Raw genomic sequence first — 12,132 nt, 5'->3', positions numbered from 1 at the left:
CTCCATGCAAGATCTCACCTCGTGGAGTTGCAATGATCATGAGAACGGTGAGGAATCAGCCCAGAACTACACGGGAGGATCTTTCAATGATCTCAAGGCAGCTGGGACCATAGTCACCAAGAAAACAATTGGTAACACACTATGCCGTGAAGGACTGAAATCCTGCAGCGCCCGCAAGGTCCCCCTGCTCAAGAAAGCACATATACATGCCCGTCTGAAATTTGCCAATGAACATCTGAATGATTCAGAGGACAACTGGGTGAAAGTGTTGTGGTCAGATGAGACCAAAATGAAGCTCTCTGGCATCAACTCAACTCGCCGTGTTTGGAGGAGGAGGAATGCTGCCTATGACCCCAAGAACACCATCCCCACCGTCAAACATGGAGGTGGAAACATTATGCTTTGGGGGTGTTTTTCTGCTAAGGGGACAGGACAACTTTACCGCATCAAAGGGATGATGGACGGGGCCATGTACCGTCAAATCTTGGGTGATAACCTCCTTCCCTCAGCCAGGGCATTGAAAATGGGTTGTGGATGGGTATTCCAGCATGACAATGACCCAAAACACACGGCCAAGGCAACAAAGGAGTGGCTCAAGAAGAAGCACATTAAGGTCCTGGAGTGGCCTAGCCAGTCTCCAGACCTTAATCCCATAGAAAATCCGTGGAGGGAGCTGAAGGTTCGAGTTGCCAAACGTCAGCCTCGAAACCTTAATGACTTGGAGAAGATCTGCAAAAAGGAGTGGGACAAAATCCCTCCTGAGATGTGTGCCAACTACAAAAAACGTCTGACCTCTGTGATTGCCAACAAGGGTTTTGCCACCAAGTACGAAGTCATATTTTGCAGAGGGGTCAAATACTTTTTCCCCTCATTAAAATGCAAATCAATTTATAACAAATTTTGCATGCGTTTTTACGGATTTTTTTGTTGTTATTCTGACTCTCACTGTTCAAATAAACCTACCATTAAAATTGTAGACTGATCATTTCTTTGTCAGTGGGCAAACGCACAAATTCAGCAGGGGATCAAATACTTTTTTCCCTCACTGTACATTCCATATATTCATACCTATGTAAATCCATGTTGACCCAGGTATCCCCACATGCTTCAGCTATCACGAACATGCATTTTGGAGTGTTTATTTTGAGTTATTTAAAATATAACTACGATAGTTTTGTCAATATTTAGTCTATTTGTGTCACATTTCATGAATAAAATAAAGACGTGGCATGTCAATAATAAACAATAGTGGCTAACATTGTTTTGGATGCCTATCTTATGCTTGCCCATTTCTGCAATGACACCCGCGAGCATTATTGCTGCTTCTGGCGTTATGTTCCGTCTAGCCTATCACAACACAATCTTTTCAATTCCTCTCACTGCAGTGCCTACACTTGTTTGCCATTCTGAAAGCACCGTTAACAACAGGATTAGGATTAGTACACACGTAACATGCCTGTGTGACATTCAGGTGTGACCATATTATAGACGTGGTTTTTCCATTTAAATTTTAATCCCAGGAAAATGTACCAGAGAAACATATTTCCCACTGAATCCCCCCAAAAAAAGAAAATACTTGGGAAAATCTTTCTTGGTATAAAATTTGTATAAACAACCAGATGCAGGGGGTAACAGAGAGCACAATACTTTCACCAAAGTGCCACTATGAAATTCAGGGGCCACTTTGGACACAAAACACAGTGTTAAATTATATAATTTCACTTCAGCGATTTCTGACAGCGTATGTCCCCGCAATAAAAAATATATGCAAAAGCTATGTGCCGGTACCACCAGACTTTCACATTTACCAACGGCTTATGATGCACAAAGAAAATCACATCAAAACCACCCACATTAAGGGTCGATCGCCCATAACACCGTCACGCTCTTATGGCTCTGTCATTCTCAATAATTTTGCTGCAATATGCTGGCATTATAACACAAAGTACACCAAGCATACTGATCATCCGTGAAGCCAACTGCTGTACCAAGTGCCCAGGTATAAGCAGCTTTCACACTCAGCCAGCCCCAATAATGAAGCACCGCAGGAGTTGGGCGGGCTTCCCGCAAGCGGCTGACTCACGCGTGCTGCACCTCCACTTCGTTATGTATGACGCCCGGCGCCAACCTACACACACTGAAGGAGTGCTGCCCACTGATTCCCAGCGCACACAGCGTTCCGCACTCGTGCTTGTATCTACAGCACTCGTGAGTGGGCAGAAGTGCACGCTTGGGGGCCACGTAGTTTAGGCGTGTGGAAAAAAGGTAGAAAAGTGTGCAATGAAGCATGGACAAGGGTATTCTTGAAATGACACTGCGAGACAGGAGATGATCAGAAAACCTAGAAAATTGTAGATATATTAACTTAACAGGAGTGGACCGCGAGCAGGTTATGTCGCGACAAGGGCTGACAAAAGGAATGGTGGTTGGTGGTAGAGACCAACGAAAGTGGCAGCCAAAGGAGGAAACAAGAGGTAGATGGAGTGTTGCTTCACAAGACCATGATAAATGGTGAAGGCTTAGGAAGGCTGCCATCTAGCAGTGGATAGAGCATAGCTTCTGATGATACATTCACATGAATTGCTACATACCTACAGTTGTAAAAGTACACATTGAACACAATCAGTGGGAACATGAGAACACCGCGTGGACAGTGGCGTCTAGGAAGTAAGTGTTGCACGGTGGTTAAGTGTGAATGGCTTTGTTGATAAAGTTACTGAGCGAGAGTTGGCAACGTTCTTGACGGGGAGACTACTGAGAAATACACAGAAAATAATGGAAACAGGTGCATGAACCCACGTAAAAGCATGCACCTTTACACGGATGGGGCGGGATCGCTGATGCACACATACACATAGGTATAGACACACAGCAGAAACGGCAGATGCCGTGATTAGTCTGATCATAAGCATACATGGCCAGGTAATTAAAACACACTCAATCCGTACAAACTCAGACGGGCACCTGCTCCCATTAAACCTGCACACAAGCGTAGAGAGAAAGCTTTCATCCATTTTGACAGCGAGCAGAATCCAAGCTCCGCAGGGCAGCGAATATGAACGTGTCCATAATGAAGAGTGATGCCAGAGTCAGGGGTTCATTTTGCAGACTCCCACACGCCGGACTTTTGAGCCATAATTGTATTTCTGTCCGTTAATTGGCTCCTGCACAATGCAAAAGTCAGAGACGCCTCCGTGTAAAACGGAGCGTTCGCCCCGGTATTCGCGGAAAGCCTCTCCAGATTCACGAGCACTCATAGCAACAAGGAGTCGCCCGCTATCTGCAATATCACACACGCGCGGTTGTGTCAGGACTATGGCCAGCCATTACATAACCACCTTCAGTGAAAATGTTCACCGATTTAGAGCAGAGGCTACGGGGAGTTTTTTCATTGTGTACGTTTTGTGCAACCGCGCGCCGGCAGTTGAAATAATGGTGCAAGTTTCTTAAAATCCCTCTGCCCCCTGCACCGTAGTCGGGTCCATTGTGGTGAAGCAAAGTGTAGGTACTCCCACTCCTTCCAATGTGTTTGGCCAGCGTGGAATAAGAGGCCAAAATATGCCTTCGAGGTGTGCTCAAAAGCTCCCTCGAACTTTTCCGCCAGCGGTGAAGTGAACAAATAATTGCAAGGCCGTGCCTGTGTGCTTTTATGCAACCGACTACTGTTCTGCAGCACCTTCTCTTGCCATGGGGGCAAAATTGTGATGAATAGCAAACTGACTTGAGCTTCAAATCACAATATAAATAATAATAGTGATAAATCAGAGCTGAAGGTCGTCCCTACCGTCACAATGCATTCACGACAATGAAACCTGACGACATCTCCTTTTCTAGGGGGAAAGGGAAATTGGACTGGTTGTCAGGACAGTAGTAGGGGGGTTACCCACACTTTGCACCATCGCATGTGACATGTGATTAAATTACTACAGTGGATAATATTTTACTGCCGAGGGAGCTGGAGCAACGTTAGATGGAGAAACTCGGTTAACAACCGATTTTAGCCGGCGTCAAACCAGGAGGCTCTGGATTGAGTGCAACAAGCCTGCCTCCATGTTCAGGTGGCCTCACACAAAAGTCTAGTTTTTACTTTTTGCATTGTGTACAGTCTGGAAGCTACCCACATGCCACATTTCAAGTTGTTGCACGTTGGGAAGTATGCTAAACATTTCGAACAGACACACATATTCACAAATTTCCCTTTTATATATAGACTAGCTTTACTACCCGGCTTCGCCCGGGACTTGGATTCACCACGCCCGGCCGCCTTTGTCTCCCCAGTGGCGATGTTCACACACCGATTACTCGTTTGAGGCCGAGTCGACCTAGGGGAAGCCCAGGCCCAGTTAAAATAATCGTCACCGGTGGTGGCCGTGAGCGGGAATCGAACTCGGGTCGCCGGGTTCGTAGCGCAGCGCACGAATCACTACGCAGTCGCTGCCCCCACACACACACAAAGGATAAAGACAACGATCCACCGTGTAGCCTGTGAGACTGTAGGGGGCAAGTGCTGTTAGCGAGCACCTATGAAGGCCGGCACGGCACACGAGGGGGTGGGTGGCCAGCACCATGCCTGGCCGCCTTTGTCTCCCCAGTGGCGATGTTCACACACCACACCAGTTACTCGTTTGAGGCCGAGTCGACTTAGGGGAGGCCCAGAACCGGTTCAAATAATCGTCACCGGTGGTGGCCGTGAGCAGGAATCAAACTCGGGTCGCCGGGTTCGTAGCGCAGTACGCTAACCACTACACCACCGCTCCCCCCACACACACACGCGCGCGTCCATAGGTACACATACACTCGCTTGCTGCAGACACACACAACTTTTTGGGTTGCGTACGGCAGTAAACGACTCGAATAATAAAGCAATGCTGCGCGAAGAACGCCTTAGCCCTGCAACACGTTTGTATTTCACTTTACCCGCGGAGAGTTGTGGGGGGTGACATCAACAGGCACACTCTGTTATGGTTCAGCAATCGGGTCACATGACATAGATGTGACGTCACAGCTCACTTGCCGTGCAAAATCTATGCATTATTGGGCCCCCCCCCCCCCAAAAAAATACCAAAGTCTATTTTCATAATTTTTGCATGGTGTACAGTCTGGAAAGTACCCACATGGCAAATTTCAAGTTTGTTGCATGTCGGGAAGTACGCTAAACATTTTGAACAGACACATTCACAAATTTCCCTTTTGTATATATAGATACTGGGTCTGTGTGTTCTAAAATTCCAGTATCGTATTTACAAAATACTCTACACGGTACACCCATTTCCTACCATACTGTGAAAACAGCGGGTATCTTATGTCTCAGAACTTCAACGAAAAAATTGATAGGCTTTAACTTTACATTGTGTAAACGCCACATAAAACTTTCATGTATAGAGTGAACACTTCATTCAATGCAGAAACTGCACATCTAAAGTCACGTCCACACCACTCATCAATGTCATTTGAAAGTGGCCCATTGTGATTCAGTGCTAAAGCTCACAGCGCGTAAAAAACCCCAACCGCTTTTATACAATAAGTAAATACTGTACATGAACCACTATACATGACTGTAAATATATTACTATTACACAATACCGTACATCACAATACAGTAATAACTTGAATCCCAACAACAATTCAGCTTGAGACTGAATGTGGTACAGGTGGAGTGTCTGTGACCAAATCACACGGAAGCATAAGGATCTCGGAAGCTAAGCAGGATTTTTGAGCCTGGACAATAATACGATGGGCATGCATAAAATGTTTTGGAGGCTACGTTGTGGGCATCAGAGAGCAATACAGAAAAAACCCATCGCTGTAATGTACTTCTACGCGCACAACCTCCATGTTCCCCACCTTCACCTACAAGGTGAAGCATTGTCAAATAACCCCCTTGACTCAAACGCATAGCGCCATCAAACAGTGCCCTGACAAAGGGCTGTATAATTACAATACGCGGTGTCAAAATTCAGCATACAAAACACATAGAGCCCTTGGAAACTAAAGTATTTTTCGCAAAAAGACCGAGAATGCAAATGCTGTAAACAATGTTTGCACAACGAGGTAATATATTCAGCGTATCTGACCATGAACTTAAAACGAAGGATGACCCAAAGGAAATTGTCGAGAATTTCGTTTTATTTGCTGTTTGCCGGACAAAACAGTGTTTTTGTGTTCCCCAGGTAGACCAAAATCTGACACCCTGATTTGACGGATTCACATTACATGTGTGCTGTGTGTGTTGTGTGTGTGTCATACAGAGAGAGAGTCTCGGCGAGACTGTAGGGCAAACCGAGCTCGTTTTTTTTTGGCCTCGTTCCTGGAGGAAATTCCTATCACGGCGTATAGCTTAGCGCCGGCATCTCGAGGGTGGGCAGACACCCGGAGCCCGTTGAGCCCTGCGAGAAACATTCCGTGCCCATCGGAAACAGGAGAAAAAAAAACACTCACGTGTTGTTTCTCACAATGTGCGGTTTTCCGTCAATCCACTACTGGATGAAGACCTCCACCAAGCCGTCCCTATTCCTGAGAATCCTGCAATGTAACAATGCACCGAGCACCTGCACACACATGTTGAATTAATCACTCCATCTCCGCTTTGAATGTCCTCTCGGACGTGTAATCACCTTTGGCTGCCACTCCATTTCTATTTTCTCCCAATGGCCACCATCAGTGCCAGTGACGTGTCCTGCCCAAAACCCACTTTTCTTTACAGTCAAAAATATGCATCTAACTTGCGCACATTCTCTAATCTCTCATTCCCAAATACAAAGCCTTAATTGAAACCAGAAAAATGTGTTCAAAGGGAAACTTTGAGTAAAAAATAAACAATCGTGATTACTTACATGATCATGACAGCAAATGGTTTCATGCCCAAGTGATCCTGAGCCAGTGGTGCAAATTCTACGTTCTCATGGCAAGAATCAGAAGTGACTAATAGTACAGCTACTGTTGACTGCTTATGAGTTCGTTCAGGCATACTGGGTGTGACTCCTTATATAGTACTGCTTTGATCTTTAAAAAAATCTCTTTAAGGTTATGGGTCACAGTATATGTTTTATCCATTGTTAGAAGCAGGCATCCCACCACACACAAACTGTCACTCATGGGGCTTGTTTGATCATACTTCACCATGCTGGTCATCGTAGGTTGGTGAAGGTAAAAAGCATACAAGGAGAGAGCACAGACGTACAACTACAGTAAAGCAATTAATTTTGCTGCACTACCCTCTGCTGCCCACAACATCGCCCTACAGCCTATAACACCCTAATCTATGCACGGTGGTCGCCCATCCAAGAACTTATATCAGACTCCAACCTGCTTAGCTTGGGAGATCTGACGAGATCGAGCGCATTCCGGGCAATTTGACCACAGTCTCCAAATCGTAGTGACCTTAAAGCCATTTTATTCGAGGTTATTATACTGTACTGTAATATTTTTTTAGAGAAAAAAATCGTTGGCTTTGCAAATAACCAACATACCGTACTATGCAATTTGACCATAATCGTTCTGTTATACACTGCATATAGTGATGTTGGGAAAAATTTCAGCCTCAGGAAATTACCCGCTTCCATGGGGATTGTGACTGGAGCCACTTACGTTACATAACCAGGGTTGGATGTCAAAATTCGGACGCTTGTGTAACCGAGAGCTCACTCGGTAAGTTCAAGAAAACGCAACTATTTGGTTGCACAAACGTGACCGTGGGTTTAATGCTCTGCTCAATCGGTACACGTGGTGGAAATATGGGCCTATGCCCCCCGCATGCAAATATCTACAAAGGTAAAGACGTTACGACACTTAACTGGGGGGGGCCTAATAATGCTCGGATGTGGGCTGACAACCGTAAGAACTCACTTCTTACATAACGGCTTTACGATATATTGTATTCCCATACGGTACAAATACCATTATCAGTCCACTACCGGATGAAGCCACCGGTAACCCCCCACCCCTATTTTGTGCTGGCCGTGGAGGTTGTTTGGCCATACTCGACCACGCTAGCCAAAGCTGGCCAGATCAGGGGACGTGGAAGCATGAGTGGAGTACAATGGATTTTGGTGCACTGCCGTCTGCTGACCGGCACGTAGCCCTGTGACACCCGCCCTGCTTTGTGCACGATGACTTCCCATCATGTAAAGTGCAGTACCGTACCAATACAGGCTCAAACCCCTGCTTAGCTTCCCAGATCTGACGAGCACCCAAGTCAATGGATTGAGCCGATGACCAAATCACTCGGTTTTGGCAAGGTATATACGTACAATACACATCATTTAAAAGATGTACATGAATCAGATATTACACAAATTACTTGTCCATTGCTGGCTGCAGTTGACGGCGGTGCACATGCAAAAATAAAATAAATCTTCACAATTGTACACAAGTCTTGATTTGAAGCTTTTGTGACTACAGGAATCAATACTCTTTGGTTCTTTCGGTAAAGTCACGTAGGTAGAAAAAATAATTGTACATAACCCTACCTTTAACAAAAAATAACTAGAATTGGCGACGTTTCGGGCAAATACCGGTAATTGGGCTGTGCAATGGCCAACTGCCCCAAAACGTCGCATATTATAGACGTCGGCCCTTCCGCGTAGCGCGTAACGTCATTTACAACTAAAAAAGGGGTCACTGTCCGAAACGTCGACGTCGAACAATTTTCCTTTCACGGTAGTGCTATCGACGAACGTAATCGTTAAATAAACTCCATTGTACATTGACTTATTTGAGACTCGGACCCCCGCACTGCACCCCCCTCCTCCGCCTCCTCTGCCACCGCGACAACGCGCAGCCGCCACACGCCGCTGGGCCCTCTCGTAGCCAGAGCGTCAACAACGCCATCGACATCGTCAACATCGTCGCGATCCCACACTGCATTGTAATCAACATCGTCGTGATCACACGTTCTACCACGCGACTGTCTGAGCCAACTTACCCAGACAGCTCCAGACACTTGCAGCAGTCGAAGTCGCAGCAGCAGCAGCGGTTGAAGCTGGTTTCGCAATGGGACGTGGCGAACCCAAGGAGGTCGTCTTGGAGAAGAAGAAGAATAAGAAGTTCTCGTTGGCTGTCGATGCGCTGAGATAAACGCGAAGTCCTTGTAACCACGTAAAAAAAACAGCAATTCCTTTAGTTTTTTTTACTGAGGTGACCGGTCACTTCTTACTCAGGCGACCAGCCAGAGGACCGTGACCAGAAGTGGTCACACGCACCGATTCAGAAGATATTGTTGTGGTTGTTTGTTGTTTTCTGTCCAGGTTGTTGTTGATGTTGTTGCTTGCTGTCGATGGTAGCGACGGCTGCTGTACGATGTTGTTGATGTTATTTATTGGTTGTTGCCGTCGATGATGATGTTGATGTTGTGGATGGGAGGTAGTTGCTGCCTATGGTAGCGACGGTTGCTGTACGATGTTGTTGATGTTATTTATTGGTGGTTGCTGTATGTTGATGTTTTTTATTGGTGGTTGCTGTACGATGTTGTTGATGTTATTTATTGGTGGTTGCTGTACGATGTTGTTGATGGGAGTGGCTGTTGCTGTACAATGTTGTTGATGTATGTATTGGTTGTTGCTGTTGATGGCAGTGGTTGTTGTTGCTGGTAGCGATTGTTTCTGTCCGATTGATGTTATTTATTGGTTGTTGCTGTCGAAGTTGATGTTCGCGGTTGTTGCTGTCGCTGATGTAGGCTCTTGATGTCACGTCGTATAGTCTCAGCTCGTGTTTGCTGTGATGAGGAAAACGCCCGTGCCCGTGAGTGCTCTTCAAGGGTCGCGAGCACACTTTTAAACACGCGATCTTAGCAGCGTAAATAATTGGCAATAAACGTTACGCGCGATATCCTCTCGTGCTCGGTCTCACCAGCAGTCACTTCCATCTCGCGCGCCTTGAAAAAACTAAAATAAAAAATAAAAACCTTTTAAAAAAAAGTTAACGCGGCCCCGGGAATTTCCGCCTCGTTGTGGGGCCCGGGTTCAGGGCGATTCGTGAGAACAATGTGAGGAGCAAAACAACAACAAAAAGCTCAACAACAACAAAACTTTGATGTTTCGTTTTGTTTTTCAATGTTCGCGGCGTCGGTTGAAAGGCGCGCAACGGGAGAGTTTAAATGCGAGAGTTGGGGGGGGAGGGAGAGGGCAGCGACTGCGAGATCCGCGCAGCTCAACGCGCGCGTCCACGGCAGCCGCGAATGAGCGACGCCGCTCACGCGCGACTCCTCACCAAGCGCAACACTCCCCCCCAACACCACCACCACCACTCCTCCACTATAGAGACCCGCCCCTCCAGGACGACCCCGCCCCTTCGCTCGTGAGGCACCGCCCCTTCCAGGATAACCCCGCCTGCATCTACTACAGCCCCCGCCCCCTCTACTGCAGCCCCTCCACTATAGAGACCCGCCCCTCTACTATAGTCCCCGCCTCTTTACTACAGCCTCCCTCCCCACTATAGCCCCGCCCCTCTACTGCAACCTCGCCCCTCCAAGTTAGTTCCGCCCCTGCGCGCGTCAGACCCGCCCCTATCCACAATAACCCTGCCTCCGCCAAGATAAGTCCCGCCCACCAATTGTGAGGCCACGCCCCCCGTGTCCCCCCCACCCCGGCTCAATCGTGAAGACCCCCACGCCGACTGACGAAATGATTTGGTTATTCCTGTGTTTGCAGATGGTGCATGTGAAAGACCAAAACGCAGAAGATCCCCATGATCTTTGATCTTCCACGAAGCTCATGGTCCGCCCTAAACCGCACAAACCATGGCAGATGCGGATACCTGATGCACAATTTTAAAATTAAAAACTCTCCAGTGTACGACTGTGGTCATCCAGAACAGACCGTACAACATAGAACGATTCAATGCCCCGATCCACAAAGACGAAGGAGACATCACAGCGGTACACTCCGCTGCTCCTGACGCGGTTATCTGGCTTGACTGCCTGAACGTGAAATTGTAGTTGCTCTGCATCTGCGTCAGCCATACGAAATGAGAAGTGGTGCATGTGTAATTCGCCTACATTTATAAACAGAAAGAGAAGACTCCGATAATCGTGTATATTTGAACCCAAATGGGTAAGGGGCCGTCCATTAATGACGTCACGCACCTGGGGGGGGGGGGGGTCAGACATTTGTGACGATGTGTGACGAGGGGGGGGGGGTGAGAAATGTGACGTCACATAAAAATGCGCAACCTTTAAATAAATATAGCCAAATGTTCTACTTAATTGAATCGACTTTTTAATAAATGTTTTCTCCTACAACATCAGAGTGCAGCAGCACATTAAATACGCACTACAATGACAATAGTTTAAAGCGATTTGGAGCATGTTTTATTTTCAAAATGGAAATATGTTTTTGGGGCGGGGGGGGGCAGAGCTTTGTGACGTCATATTTGAGGGGGGGGTCTGACTTTTTGTGACGCCGTGGGACGAGGGGGGGTAAAAAATCGTCCAAAATCGCGTGACGTCATTTATGGAGGGCCCTGAACACAATTGGATAAAATATACTGTTCCACACTTGGAACAATCGGTAGCGCGTCTACTCTCACTGTGACCGTTTGATTATAATACAACTTCATTGAAAGCTCTCAAAACATAGGCGCTCTCTCTTCTCCATGCTGAACTCTCTAACTGCCCTTCCACCATTTCTTTATCTACCCTTCAATTCACTTTACTGCCTTAACTGCCTTTCAGCTCATTTAACAGCCTTCACTGCCCTGAACTCCCTTAATTGTCTTAACTGCCCTAACCTTCCTTAACTGCCTTAACTGTCAGCCTCGTGTCTGTCCGCTCATCACACTCACAACGTGTGATGAGCGGACTCTAATCCACTTCATGGTGGTGTTGGTGTTCACATTCAGAATCTGTATTTATACTGGCGGAATCCGATGAGCTATAAAGCTCTTTTTCACAGATGTCCAGTAGGGGTAGGTTGGTATGTTACAACAACAATTCAGCACCACGAGTCGGGAGTCTCATTCCTGTCATTCCCTCTGGTGGTGCCACATCCGTTATACCACGTAGCCCCTCGATAATGCAATACCTTCATCAAGATTGTTTCACTACACTTGCATAAGTCTAAATAATAATTTAAAAAACTTAACACGTTCGTAAATAACAATGTGGGATTAAAGTAAACATATAATAGGTGACGTTTC

The 12,132-nt window shown here is 46.6% G+C and overlaps 1 protein-coding gene across 4 annotated transcripts in view; it reads right to left on the bottom strand.

Annotated features, from left to right (window-relative positions):
* The window catches only part of LOC116945862 (copine-2-like), a 63,461-nt gene extending 53,226 nt beyond the window's left edge, over positions 1-10,235 (bottom strand). The window contains exons 1-2 of one of the 4 annotated variants that reach the window (XM_076069701.1): positions 8,924-10,235; positions 6,439-6,548 (exon numbers count right to left, since the gene is read on the bottom strand). The gene's annotated coding sequence lies outside the window, so the exon portion shown is untranslated. The remainder of the gene's footprint in view (positions 1-6,438; positions 6,549-8,923) is intronic. The other 3 variants (XM_076069703.1, XM_032960473.2, XM_076069702.1) reach the window with 3 other exon arrangements.
* Positions 10,236-12,132: the final 1,897 nt, after the last annotated feature.

The sequence above is a fragment of the Petromyzon marinus genome, chromosome 25 (assembly GCF_048934315.1).
Source record: "Petromyzon marinus isolate PM22_M1 ecotype Great Lakes invasive population chromosome 25, UKy_Petmar_22M1.pri1.0, whole genome shotgun sequence".
Lineage (NCBI taxonomy): Eukaryota > Metazoa > Chordata > Hyperoartia > Petromyzontiformes > Petromyzontidae > Petromyzon > Petromyzon marinus.
The sequence above is the reverse complement of the archived record's forward strand: the minus strand, read 5'-3'. Positions and strand labels throughout refer to the sequence as shown.